This window comes from Mustela putorius, unplaced genomic scaffold, assembly GCF_011764305.1.
Source record: "Mustela putorius furo isolate JIRA1106 unplaced genomic scaffold, ASM1176430v1.1 tig00004007_pilon_pilon_pilon, whole genome shotgun sequence".
Taxonomy (NCBI): domain Eukaryota; kingdom Metazoa; phylum Chordata; class Mammalia; order Carnivora; family Mustelidae; genus Mustela; species Mustela putorius.
The window spans coordinates 2,555,115-2,569,236 of NW_025422145.1; the positions used below are offsets into that span (position 1 = coordinate 2,555,115).

Genomic DNA, 14,122 nt, shown 5'->3' on the forward strand with positions numbered 1-14,122 from the left:
TACCAGAGATTCCCCATTTTTCAGATGAGGAGAACGGAGGCAATAACAATCCATTAGCCTAACCTCCAGTGGGAACCACACTGGCAATGGAGAAGAGCTGGGTTCCTTCACAGGTCAACCCAACCACTTGGCTCTAGATCCTATCTCCTCTCATCTCGAGATGTTTTTTCCGTGCCTGGAGTCCTTGAGTTATCATCCCCTTTGCTACACGATCAGCTTCTTTTCTACTGCACCATTCCCACTCTCATACCAGTATATCCCAATATTCCTCATCTAACAGAAAAAGAAGCCAAAGCCCTTGACCATCACATTTCTCTGGACATTTCCTCATCCCTTTGTTTCTTTTTGAACAAACAAGCTAAGGACACTCTTTAAAAGAGTGGTTTCAGTCACCCTTACCACTTCTTTACCTCTCATCTTACATCTTTTCCAGAACACTCATCCGCATCATGGCCCTACCCTAAATCAGGAATGGCCATCACACTGACAGATCTTATGGTCACTTCTCTAAATTCTTGCTTTATTGCCCCAGCAACATGTGACATAGATAAGTACTATCAATTTGGAATACTTAATGTTTCCTCTTGACTGTGGTGTCACTACAAAAATACCAATTTGCCTCCTAACTCCAGAGCTCGGATTCTCAGTCTCCTTTACGGGATCTTTCTCTTCCACTTGACTTGAAATAGTAAGTGTCACAGGGCTCAGCCCTGGCAAGTACACTCCTCAGCCAGGAGTTATCTCATCTAACTCTGTGGCTTTAAAAACCATCATATATTGATGTCTCCTAAGTTTATATCTCCAGATCCAATGTCTAGCTTGACCTCTAGATTCTTAACATTCAATTGCCTCCCCAATTTCTACCTGGACATCTCTATCATCTCAAACCTAAGTTCAAAAATCAGAATTTCTGATTTTCCTTCCAAAACTACCTTTTACTCCAGTTCTCCTCAATTCAGGAATTATCACAACCACCCCATTTCTCAAAACAAAATCTTAGGGACCATCTTTGATTTCCCCTCACAGCTCACAACCAAACCCCCAGGCAAATTCCATAGACAGAGTCTACCAAACATATCCCAATTCTACCAACCACTCCCTGGCTACAATGTCACTATTTTAGCATCTCCCTTATCCCTCCCCTGGATTGCTGAAATCCCCACATTCTATCTTAATGTTGTCTGAATAGATGGGACACATGTTTGAACAACAAATTATATCAAAATATGTATACCCTTAGTGTTTTCGTTGGCTCATTCCTATCCCTATTTTTCACAGGTAACCACATTTTAGCATTTGTATGTTAGCGCATGATGCATCCTGTTCTCCTCTCACTTTACCATACCTTTAGAGATATTTTCATATGAATACTTGGAGAGAGATTCTTTGTTCTTTACATAGTTGCTTAGTATTCCATTATATGGCTGTAACAGAACGTAGTCCATCAACCTATCCTTTGATGGCTGGGTTTGCTATCACAAACGATCTTGCAGTAATCTTATAATGTAGTATTTTTGTATATGCAATTATATCCAGATGATAAACTACCAGAAGTAGGTTTGCTGAGTCAAAGGGAACATGAAAAAGCCACTTACCTGCTTCCTCCGTTTTCTCTCTTGACCCCTACATTATATTTCCAAAGGCATCTGGGTGTTTTTAAAATGTTGATTATATTAGGTCACTCCCTAGCTCAGAGGCCTCCAAGGCTTCCCATTACATGTAAATGAGATTTAAATGCCTTACTCTATCCTCCAAGATCTGCTTACTTTGGACTGTGCCTCTTCACACAGTATCTCCAGCAGTTGTTCTTTGTATTTCTAGAACACCCCCAACTGTCCTTGCCTTTGCACTTGCTCTTTCCTCTGGCTGGCACACTCAGTTGACCTGATTATCACACTGGTCCCTCCCTGTCTTCATCAGCTTAACTATCAGAGCCTAGAGGCTTCCATGATGCTTGGTCTGAAGCCCTCCACCCTGTCCCTCATTGCTGACACCATTAGAGCGCACTGCCATAGTTTACCTCTTGTAACTCTTCACTGTTTCCAGACAGTGCCTTGATTTTTTTTTTTCCTGCTATGTCTCCTACTAAAATGCAAGCTTCACGAGGGCAGGAACTTATCTAGTACCACTATAATCTCCAGTTCTAGAACAGCTTCTGAAAAAGTAGTCCCTGACAAACACCTGTTTATAGAATGAAAGACTCTTAACATCTCAGTGTGTTAACTTATAAGCACCTTTTCCAAAATGCTATGTACTTTTGACATACTGAGATGGTGTCACACGTATGATTTTACATCTTGGTTTTGTCCTCTAATATTAAACTTAAAGATTTCTCTAAGAAATTACAAATTCTTTGCAGAGCTCCTTTTTATGAATTTGGGATAGTTTATCAAAGGGAGAGATTATAATTATTTCAATCACTCATTTTGTTAGATGTTTGGGTTGTTGCCACCGTTTTTATTTGGATTAACACAGTGATAAACATATTTAAGCATAGATGTTCGCCTATAAACTTGAATATTCACTAAAACTGGATTTATTAGGTTTAAAGGGTAAGATGATGTTAAACCTTCAGATACTTTTTTGAAATAGCTTTTCGGAAAGATTGCAATAATTTACACACCTCCCAGCAGTAAATTACCTCATCCTCAGCAGCTTTAATAGGCTTTCAGTATTTGCTAATTTGATAAATTAAACTGTTGTCTTTTATAACTAATAAAGTCAAATATTTTTATAGGGCATCTTTTAGTGCTTAATAACAGCATTGTATCAACACCCATTTCTATAGGCTTAGGAAGGGTTTGGCTTTATCAAAGCACCAACTGAGCCACCCAGACACCCAGACAGTAAGCTAACTGTGAATTTTCTGCAAAGGAAAAAATTATTGAACAGCCTTATGGGATTACCACATAAGTACTGCTTGCCTGTCACCTACTTTGAAGAAAGATGGACCTCTTTTATGGTACAATTTCCAGGAAATGCATTATACCCCCCTTGTTTTCTTCATAGGATGTAATTTCCAGCACTACTGCTACACTTCCAAGAGTGAGGCATTTCTGAACCTCTGGTGGATATTTTTAAGGGCCCATCACAAAGCTTCTGGGAGGGGTCTCTGTTTGGCATTTTCTTAGACCATGCTTCTGGGCAAAATTTTGATCATTTCACTTTACCCCTTGTCCCAGAACGGAATCCATGAATGTGTATCAGCAAAAGGACATAACATAGCGCGTCTCCTCTACAGTTAAGCTAACCTTAAAGTTAATCTTAAAATTTTCAATAACTGTCTCCCCAAACGAGGCATTTTATCCAATGATATCAAATTAGCATGTTAGAAGGGGTGCTGCACAAATAGCTTACATTGATTCACAGATGACTTTAAAAATTCAGCGAGCCAAGAAACCCACATTATTGATTCATGCTAACAAAACGATGAAGCACAGCTAATCTTTACAACACACGCTGGGCAGAATGACATTTACAAATGCAGACAGACGGAAACCAATTGGACATAATTCTTTAAGGATTAAACTGATGGCTGCAATTAGATGAGAAAAGGTGAGCAGTCTCACTGCTGGGAATTGAGACAGCCTCCGGGTCTGGGCCTAATTTGGCCTCTCCCTTGGTTAACCATGATATCCCACTGACCAGCTAGGTGAATGGAGTTTCCCATGGCTAGTCAAGCTTAATTAAGTTGGTTTGTAAAGTATGCCATGTTATTGCTTCCAATTGCTTCTTGGGCTTTTAATCACAAATGCTCTGAAGAAGGCCATGCTTAGGATCATCACAGTTGGGTGCTATCACTGTAGGATACCAGGTGAGTCCACCAAAACGCTTGCTGGGACAGAATATGAATATGTCCCTTCCCAACTGATTCTTTGTTGGAATTAAATACTCTGAGTCAGAATGAAGAGGAAGTCCTTGGAATCTGATATTTTTGTTTGTTTTGCTTCCTCCCTTTTTAAAAAAAAAAAAAAGATTTTATTTATTTACTTATTTAGAGAGGAAGCACGGGAAAGCAGAGGGAGAGGGACAAGCAGATTCCATCCTGAGCACACAGCCTGACCCCAGGGCTCGATCCCACTACCCCTGCGATCATGACCTGAGCTGAAACCAAGAATCAGCTGCTTAACCAACTGAGCCACCCAGACACCCTTCCTTCTTTTTTAAGAAATATTCAGGCCATACTCACAGCTTCCCACCTTAGAGAACAGCTCTGCCATTTCTGAGCAGTTCCAAGGTTAGCCTGATAAACATCACCCAAAGAACAGAAAATCTTGATAACCTTCAAGATAACTCTCATCGTCTTAAAATTCATAATGACTCTGGTTATCAGCAAAGCGGAACAGTATGGAGTTAGAAGTGCTTTGCAGGCGTGGAGTGTAACAAAGCACCTGTGTTTGAAAATCAAATCCCATTCCTGTCACTTACACAGTAAGGATTTAGTACACCTTGTTCCTTGTTCCTATGTCCTAGATCCCCCAGCCCAAATAGATCTGCCAGGGTTTCTTAGACTCTGCTAGAATGGCTCAGGGAAGCTCTTCTAAAAAATATAAAACACACCATCCTAAAACACCATGGTCCACATTTGATAGTTTCCTTGTCCTCTCTTCCCTATCTTTCCAGTGCATTCCATAACTTCCCCTCTCTCTGCTATGCACTTGTATCTGGGGAACCAGCAAGAATATACCCAAAGAAAAACTCCAAGAAAGGACAATTGTAGAGACACTCATCAGCATTTTTGAAAGAGTTATTACTCTGTCGGTGGATAGTGAGCAAAAACCAAGCAGACAAAACCTGTAAATTATCCCAAGACACAAAAGTATGAGTGTTTATCCCATCAAACACAGGCATTGCCAAAAGAGCAAAATATCTCCTTGATGGACTCAAACTCAGACCTGCGAGTTTCCACATTTGTCCTTTCTCACACTTAGAGGAGATGCCACGTTTGCTTGTTGTGGTGGGGTCTTATAGCAGAAATTGCTTCCCTTTTGAAATCTGACCTTCATGGAGTTAAACCCTATCTCCTTGACATTTGGGACAAGTAAACAAGTCTCACCTAGCCTCAGTTTCCTAATCTGTGAAATGACCACAGTGTGACAGAACTCAAGGCTCAGTTTCTGTCCATATTGCTACCCTACCTTTCTCTCTGCAAGCTTCATTCTTAGGATGCAGGGGAGCTCCCAGCTTCTCCAGGTTCAAATCCAGCTGAAACAAGGAAGCCTCCTGCAAAGTCCTAGGGAACGTGAGGCTGAAGTCTGAGAGTCCTGTTCGACCCAGATCCACGGGTCAATACCTCCAAAGCTGCATGGATAGAAAGACAGAGGTGAGAAATTCCCACCCAAAACAGGGGGCTGTGGCCTGAAATGTAAAAATGTCTGCCATGTTTGCCCAATGGGAACTTCATGGTAACCTTCTCAATGCCCGATGTTTCTTAACTTGGTTGTAGATTAGAATCACCTGAGGAAAGTGTCAAAAAACAAAACACTCTCTCTGGGCTCTAACCCAGAAAGGTTAAATCAAAACACCCTGAATAAGAACTAGACATTGGTGTGTTTTAAGCACCCCAGCCAATTCTAATATTTTGCTGGGGTTAAGAACCCTGTCTGTGTAGATACGTACAGAGATAAATCTTCATACAAACCACACATCCATATGGGATGTTTGGGCATGGGACTTTGTTTTGAAAGCTATTCTATAGAATCAAAATCAGAACTCTCATCTAAGAAGTTCAAAAGACTACAAAGTTAAGAGACTAGAATCTTGTCATGATTTTCCAAGTAATTAAAGATCTTCAGGGTTTTGAACAATCTGAACAAGTTGCAGCCTCTGCTCAAAATATGCATCAGCTAAAGTGCATTCTGATGTTGTCCAGCTTTTTTTTTTTTCTTGTACATCTCTAATGACTGTGAACTCGTGACTTCATGGGGGAACAAAGTCCAATCTTGGAATTTCTTCCATAGCTCTGACTTCCCGAGACCTACATATTGTTTAGAATTCTGATCCAGAAGTTCTATAAAATCACTCTAATCTCTGTCTCTGTCTCCTGGCTTTCTCTGTCTTCTCTCCCCAGAGCAATCACCACTTCAACTTTTCCCCCAATCTCATTTCCTCATCTGTTCCTCATGTAGCAAAAGGCTGCAACTTTTACTGGGACCACACTTGTCTGGATGCACTCCAGGTAATCTGTAAACCTCAAATTGTACTCTCGGTTACCGGACACAATGCCCACAGCTAATTAGAGAGCTGGTGGTTGATCCAGATTCATTTTTAACTACTTCATTATTATGCCACTTATAGTTAAAACAAAAAAAGGTGCGGGGAGGATGGGGGAACAGTTAATAAAACTGAGGAAACTAGAAAACAAATCAGAGAAATAAACCCAAGCAAACATGTTATGACAACAAATGCAAATTTTCTAAGCTCCCTAAGGAAAAGTCAGAGACTCTGAGATTAGGTCAAAACTTTGAAACCAGCCTTATTCTGTTTACATTGGCCAGACCTAAAATAAAATCACTTATTTGGGTTCAATGCAAAAGAATAAGCAAAGAGGTGCCTGTCTACTGCATACAAAAGTTAAGCCAGGGACTGCAAAACGAATGTCAGGCACTGTAGGATTCAAGTAAAATATCTTAAAATAGAACAGATTATTTTACTCTGATAAATACGCAATGCACAAGGCACACCAAGAGTCATAAATGTTTACTTACTGAAATCGTTAAATACCTAGAGCTAAATTACTAGCAATGCAAAGGGCAGATGATATAAACACTTTGGTGCCGGGAGATTTTAACACTCAGAGTTCTCGACAGATTAAGTGGACCAAAATAAATAAGGATGTAAGGGATCTCAATAATATGATATTGATTGAACAGACTTCTAAATATTATGCCAAGAAGATGATGAAACTTCTTTCAAGAGATGAATTAATACAATTTCCTAAATCTATATAATATTTAGTCACACGTACTCAAAACAAAAAGTGGTAATTTAGGTCACGTTCTCTGAGCATATATAGAAAACACAGCAGAGTATACAAAATATAGAAAAAAATCACAGTTTTCTGGGCATATATAATGGAAAACACTCTTTAAAAATCTAAATAAAGGAACAAAAACTAGAAAGGTCCAAGCCTTTACAAATTAAAAATCTCCTTCCTAAATAACATGTTGGTTAAAGAGAAAATTAAAACACTGGTTATATATTATTTAGAAATAACTTATCTGAGAAAATAGAATACAAAAATGTGATGGTCCAAGAGTTTAGCCTGAAATTTTATTAAGCAAGAAATGATGAAAAGAAATGAACGAAGGAAAGCACATTAACTTTTTTTTTTCAAAGGCAGCAAGTGAAAACTGAGAAAAGTGTAAGAAAGACATGAAGGGGAGATTTTTAAAAACTCAATAATTTAAGAAAACAAATAACCTGTATGGTGACTACATAAACCTGAATGCTATTTTGTCAACAGAAATATTAAAAAAAAAAAAAAAAAAAGATGAGCTGGGACGCCTGGGTGGCTCAGTTGGTTAAGCAGCTGCCTTCGGCTCAGGTCATGATCCCAGCACCCTGGGATCGAGTCCCACATCGGGCTCCTTGCTCGGTGGGGAGCCTGCTTCTCCCTCTGCCTCTGCCTGCCTCTCTGTCTGCCTGTGCTCACTCGCTCTCTCTCCCTCTATCTCTGACAAAAAAAAAAAAAAAAATCAAAAAAAAAAAAAAAAAAAGATGAGAAACCATAATAATTGCAAATACTGTGAGTTCTGTGCCTGACAGTGGTTTCATTAACAAAGATACAAGGAGGGTACTGTTATTATCTTCATTTTACAAATGAAGAAATTGAGGAGAACTGATGAACCGAAGAGCATGCAGCAGAGGAGGGATCAAAATCCTGCCGCCCTGGGGCGCCTGGGTGGCTCAGTGGGTTAAGCCGCTGCCTTCGGCTCAGGTCATGATCTCAGGGTCCTGGGATGGGGCCCGCATCGGGCTCTCTGCTCAGCAGGGTGCCTGCTTCCTCCTCTCTCTCTGCCTGCCTCTCTGCCTACTTGTGATCTCCCTCTATCAAATAAATAAATAAAATCTAAAAAAAAAAAATCCTGCCGCCCTACCCATGACTCACTCCTGACCCGTGCTTTAGTTGGCCTCACAACACAAGGGAGAATTAATAGAATTAAAAAACTACAAATCAATAAATTAGAAGATAATGCAATGTAAAATAAATACATAATTGTATACCAAATAAATTTGAAATTTTTAATGATATTGACAGGTCTTCTGGGAAAATATAAACGATAAAAAAATGACTCAGAAATGCAAGTATAACTTTGATAGAAATTGGAGTAAGTCATATAAAAATCACCTCAGTGGAAGATACTTGGCCCAAGTTATTTTAAATGTTAAGTATTTCAACATTTTAATAATAAGTAAGTCCCATGTTAGGTTAGGAAGAAATAAGAAGAGAAAATGTGTCCTAATTTCTTTAGTGGGGCTGGCATAAGGGCTGGCATGAGTCTGCTCAGACCTAATAACTGCAGCTGAAGAAAGAGGACGCTCCAGTCCGATCTTCCTTATTGATATAGATATAGACACGCTAAATAAAATACCAGCAAGGGCAACTCAGCTGAGCTTGGGAAGGATAATTTACCATGACCCAGTAGGTTTTACTCCAGGAAACCAAGGATGATTTACTATTAGGAGTTATTTAATATTCAAAACTCTATTAACGTAATTCATCACACCCAGTGGGTCAAAGAGGAAAGACCATAATCAAATACCTCAAGGTTTTTGACAAAATTGTGTATTCATCTCTGACTGACTCATCTTGGAATAAAGAACTACTTTGTTAATCTTGTAAAGAACGGCTCTCACATCTCAACAGCTGATGCTTTACCCACCTACGAGACCCAGAAACACTCCCACTGAAGTCCTGGCAAAACAAAGGTCCTGGGGCCCCTTGAAGGCTCAGTCAGTTAAGCATCTGCCTTTGGCTCAGGTCATGATCTTAGGGTCCCTCGATGGAGCATCACTTCCCCTGCAATGGGCTCTCTGCTTCTCTATCTCCCTCTGCTTATGTTCTTTCTCTCTTAAATAAATTAAATATTTTTAAAAAATAAAAAAATAATACATTTAATTAATTTATTTATTTACTGGATAGAGGGCACAAGCAAGGGGAACAGCAGACAGAGGGAGAAGCGGGCTCCCCACTGAGCAGAGAGCCCCACACAGGGTGGGGGGGCTCGATCCCAGAACCCCAGGACCACAACCCAAGCTGAAGGCTGCCCCTTAAATGACTGAGCCACCCAGGTGCCCCCAAATAATAAGTTTTAAAAAACAAAAACAAAAAACAAAGGTCCCTACTTTTCAATGCTTTAGATATTTAAAAAGACAAGTGAAAAACCCAAAATATTAGGTTATGTATCAAAATGACAATGAGCCATCACATCTCATCTGTTAGATGGCTATTACCGAAGAGACAAAAGACAAGTGTTGGCCAGGATGTGAAGAAACCCTAAGCTGGTGCACACTGCTGGGAATGTAAATTGGTGCAACCACCGTGGAAAACAGAGGTTTCTCAAAAAAATTACAGGCAGAATTACCTATGATTCAGCAATCCAACTTCTGAGTGTTTATCCAAAAGAACCGAAATCAGGATCTCAAAGAATTGTCATGTCATTACAGCAGAATTCACAAAAGCCAAGATATGGAAACAATCTAAATGTCCAAGAGCTAACAAACAGATGAAGAAAATTATATATATATATATGAAACAGAATATTATTCAGCCTTAAAAAATAAAGGAAAAAAGGAAATCCTGCCACATGCAACAACATGCATGAACATTGAGGTCATGGTAAGCAAAATAAGCCAGGCACAGAAGGCCAAACACTGCACGGTTCCACTCATATGAGGCATCTGAAAGAGTCCCACTCATAAAGAGGGAGAGCAGAATGTGGACTGCCAGGGGCTGTGGGGAGGAGGGAACAGCAAGCTGCTATTCAACTCCTAGAGCTTCAGTTCCACGAGGTGAATGTGTTCTGGAGATCTTCAGGACCACATGGTGCCTACAGATAACAGCATGGTATTGGACACTTAGAAATTTGTTAAGAAGGTAGCTCTCAGGTTATGCATTCTTTCCACAATAAAAATATAATTCCCTATTTAATAAAATAGAAATTCCTGAATGCTTTGACTTTTCGTATAAGGGTACAGAATCAAATATAAATGTTTAAAAAGGTTAAAATTTTTTTAAAAGGTTGGCTTAATGCCAGATTGCACACGTGCATGTGCACGCGCGTGCACACCCACACACACACACACACTGGGGTTAGACTTGGGTCTGGATCCCAGCTGCATTGTTTACTAGCAACTGTGGTAAATACTTGGCTGGTATGACCGTTGGTTTCCTGTGTCTGAGAGCAGTGAACCCGCCCCATAAAGGACAGTGAGGATTCCACAAGCAGTCACAGACAGAGCCCTTAGCATGGGGCCTGACACATGGCAAAGGTTGAAATCACCACTGCTATCAGGCCTAGTCACAAGTGATAAGACCGTAGCTCTAGAAAACACAGTCAAGTCAACTGGAAAATAATCAGAAGTCCAAAAAGTTCAATAAGATGGCCAGAAGCAATGTAAAGACCTACAAATAGTAGTGAAAATCAGGTAGAAAACAGAATTCCCCCAAAGGGTCTTCTGTTGGGAAGACCCTTTGGCGGGATTTGGCACAGAATCCCTTCTTGGGCCATCTCTGTCCCATCCCTGCCTGGCGATAGCTTGGAATTATCATTTAGATTTGAAACATTCCTCAGCCTCTTGTGGAAGCTTTGCCTGATCTCCAGGTCAAATCCCCTACCATCTACTCTTTCCTAAGAGCATCTCCTTTGCAGCTTACCAAAGCAGAAATTCCATATTTATTTGTGGCATATTTGGATAAATGCCCATTCTCCCCCCAAGACTTGGGTTGTCAGACTATGCAGCTTCTAAAAATTATGTTCACATAATTGGATTTAAAGTCTACATGCTATTTATCTCATTTTAAAATGCATCCTGGAAGTCAGTATCTAAGCATCCAATCCTAATTTTCGAAAGCACACATTGACATCCACATCCAGAGAAGAAAACAAAGATACAGCATCATATTAACAGCAACACCAGATGCCTTATTTTTAACTTTTCTTTCTCTTTAATACTCAAGAATACTTTTAATCATTTAGTACAAAGTCATACTTTCTATCCTTTAAATGATACACAGGGACTTACCAAATACCACAATTCCCCCACAACTTAAAAGAGAGATATATACATACATACATACATATATATATATATATATATGTGTGTGTGTGTATATATATACACACATATATATGTGTATATATATATATATATATAGTTTTTTTTTAAACCATCTGGTGACAGGTGTTCAGGTGGCCAGTCACTGATGTGGACCACATATAAACACATGCCTGAAAATGTCTCTCTTTCAGAAGATTATCTTCCTGGACAATAAAGTATCATTCCTACAGGAGAGAACAAAGAATCGCATATATAAAGAAAGCTTCAGCAATGATGATAAAAGCTGGAGAAATATTTTAATCTGTCAAGTATAAGAACCAGCCTGAATTTCAGCCCACAGAGACTCACACACGTAGCACGCCTTCAGCGACACACGCGCACACACACACACATGCACGCCCCAAGCCCAGTATGCCATCAGGTACACACTGAACATCTACTATGTGGCTCAGCCCTGTGCTGGCTGCTCCGAGGGCTTCCTTCCTGTTCTCAATGAGGTCACTGGTGACTGAGAACCACACATGGAGGAAAGAGAACCAACAGCATAAAATGGGAAGGGAATACCGACAAACAAGGGGGTAGACTGTAGCTTTGCATGTTTGCAGAACTAGACCTTCGCACCTGTCACCGGCTGCCAGCGGGACTCCCGGCAGTGGTGTGAATCAACAACCTTGCTGTTTCCACAGCACTGGCATAAATAGAGGAATGGATGGAGGAACTCCTGTGCTAAGAAAATGCAAACACCTTGGTCAGGTTCCACTCTCTCGCCACCTACCCACCTGGCATGCTGCCCCCTAGTCTGACTGCAGAGCTTGTGCCCGAGCCAAGGGCTCCTTGAAACGTACTTCTCCTTCCATCTTTGGTGTTTGGTTCCGCTTCCCTCCCCAGGAGGAAGTCTTTCCTGGCCTTTCCTGCCGGAGGCAAGTGCCCGCCTCTGTTCTTCCAGTCTCCTGCGGTCTTTCGCTTTTTGCTCTTGCTGTCCTACACTGCACTTTCTCCTCACCTTCTCTGATTCACCCACTAGGTCCAACTCTTGTCATGTTTTATGCATCTTAATATGCCCGGGTCCTAGCTCTCTGACCCTGGGCGTACTCCGGGCTGAGGATATGACACTTCCACTGAATGAAGGAAGGCAGGAAGGAGTAAATGAAATCCAGCTTTAGGACACCTTTATGACCTGAGCTGCCTTTGTTCAAACTGTTCTATGCACCTGAGATGTCCTTTACTCAACCAATTTCTACACATTTAAATTCTAATCTTCCTTAAAGGTCTTAGGACAAACGCCACGGACGCCATAAAGACTCCCTGGCTTCCAGCTAGCAATGACTTCTTCCAGTTCCTACAATCCTTTATCAGGACTTCCCATACAATTCTACCTGTCTAGTGATACCTGTGGATATATTTTATTTTGTTTATTTTGAGATAGTGAGTGCATGCACTTGCACACGGGTGAGTTGGGAGGGGGAAGAGTGACAGAGAGAATCTTAAGCAGGTTCCATGTCCAGCACAGAGCCCAACACAGGGCTTGATCTCATGACCCTGCGATCACAACCTGAGCTGAAATCAAGAGCTGGACACTTAACTGACTGAGCCAGCCAAGCGTCCCAGTGTGGGCATATTTTACACACCTTCCCCATTAACGGATGCACCCTGTGATGATAGAACCCATGTGTCTCCTCCACGCTTGGCTCCCTCTTAGCTACCACCGCACTGTAGATAACAAACAGAGAGTGGGCAAATGGATAAGTGCAGGATTAGTGGCCTGGAGATGTTAGTCTGGTGTTCATTCCCCCATGGCTGGACTTGGCAAATTGAAGCAGAGCAGAAGGGGTAGTGGTAAAGACAAGTTCTTGGATCTTACTCAGAACTCAGATATTCCCATCACTGCCATCTTTTATGAGTCGTGTTTTCACTCAGCCTATCAGGAAATGTATGTGATTTCCTGTAAGTATCTGAATGAACTTAAGGTGCCAGAAGAAACATGAGACTGTCATCTGGGGGAACATCACGGATGAAATTCTTTCTGGAATTCCATCCTTCCAGGAGAGTGAGGCAATGACATTTGCACTCTGCCTCATCGAAACACACCTCTGAAGACAGAAGCGTGGACGGCCTCAGATGAGGGGTTCGGTTGTTCTTGCTGTCTAACTTGGGGCCTCCCAGACACACTGTTTCTCTCCTGTCTGGGCTGGATCTTGGCAGCTCCTGCAGCAATAAGGGGAGTTATTCTGGGGAGGCGGTTGATATGTGGCTACTCCTCCCACAGATCAGCAAGAGCTGCTTGAAATGTTAAATGTCTCCCAGATGGAGATACTTAGCATTTGTAGGAGGAATAATTTGGAGGAGAAAAAAATGCATTTGTCTTTTTGGCATCCTGTGGATTCCGTTCGAGAAGAAAGAGAACACTGTGATTCCTGCCATCCACATGTCACTATTTTCTTGGAATTTTGCAAGTTCCAGTGACTGTGCTACTTCTTCCTCCCATCAAGTTTTGGATATGCCTGAGCTCAAGGGAAAAGTGTATGGAACTGAGCCTCAGAGGTCAGACAGTTCCAAATTTCCCCAAAACCATCCAAGTTCAGCCTCTTGTCCATCAGTGGCAAATGCTTCCATTTGTGTGTACCAGATGGTTTTTTTCTTTTGGTAAGATCTCTTAAGTACAGGGAAGGTTGCGAAGTATAGGGCAGACTGGTCTAGAACACTAGGACTTAGGACACATGAGTTCTGGCCTTGCTTCTGCCACTAACTTTCTTTGTGATCATGGGCAAATGACCTTATCTCACAAAGCCTTGCTTTCTTTTCCCACCTATGAGACAAAGGGGTTTGGTTAAATAATCTT

The 14,122-nt window shown here is 41.1% G+C and overlaps 1 long non-coding RNA gene across 1 annotated transcript in view; it reads right to left on the reverse strand.

Annotated features, from left to right (window-relative positions):
• Positions 1-5,144: 5,144 nt before the first annotated feature.
• LOC106005589 overlaps positions 5,145-14,122 on the reverse strand; it is a 180,391-nt gene continuing 171,413 nt past the window's right edge. The window contains exon 3 of the long non-coding RNA XR_001179059.2: positions 5,145-5,301. This is a non-coding gene — a long non-coding RNA (uncharacterized LOC106005589). The remainder of the gene's footprint in view (positions 5,302-14,122) is intronic.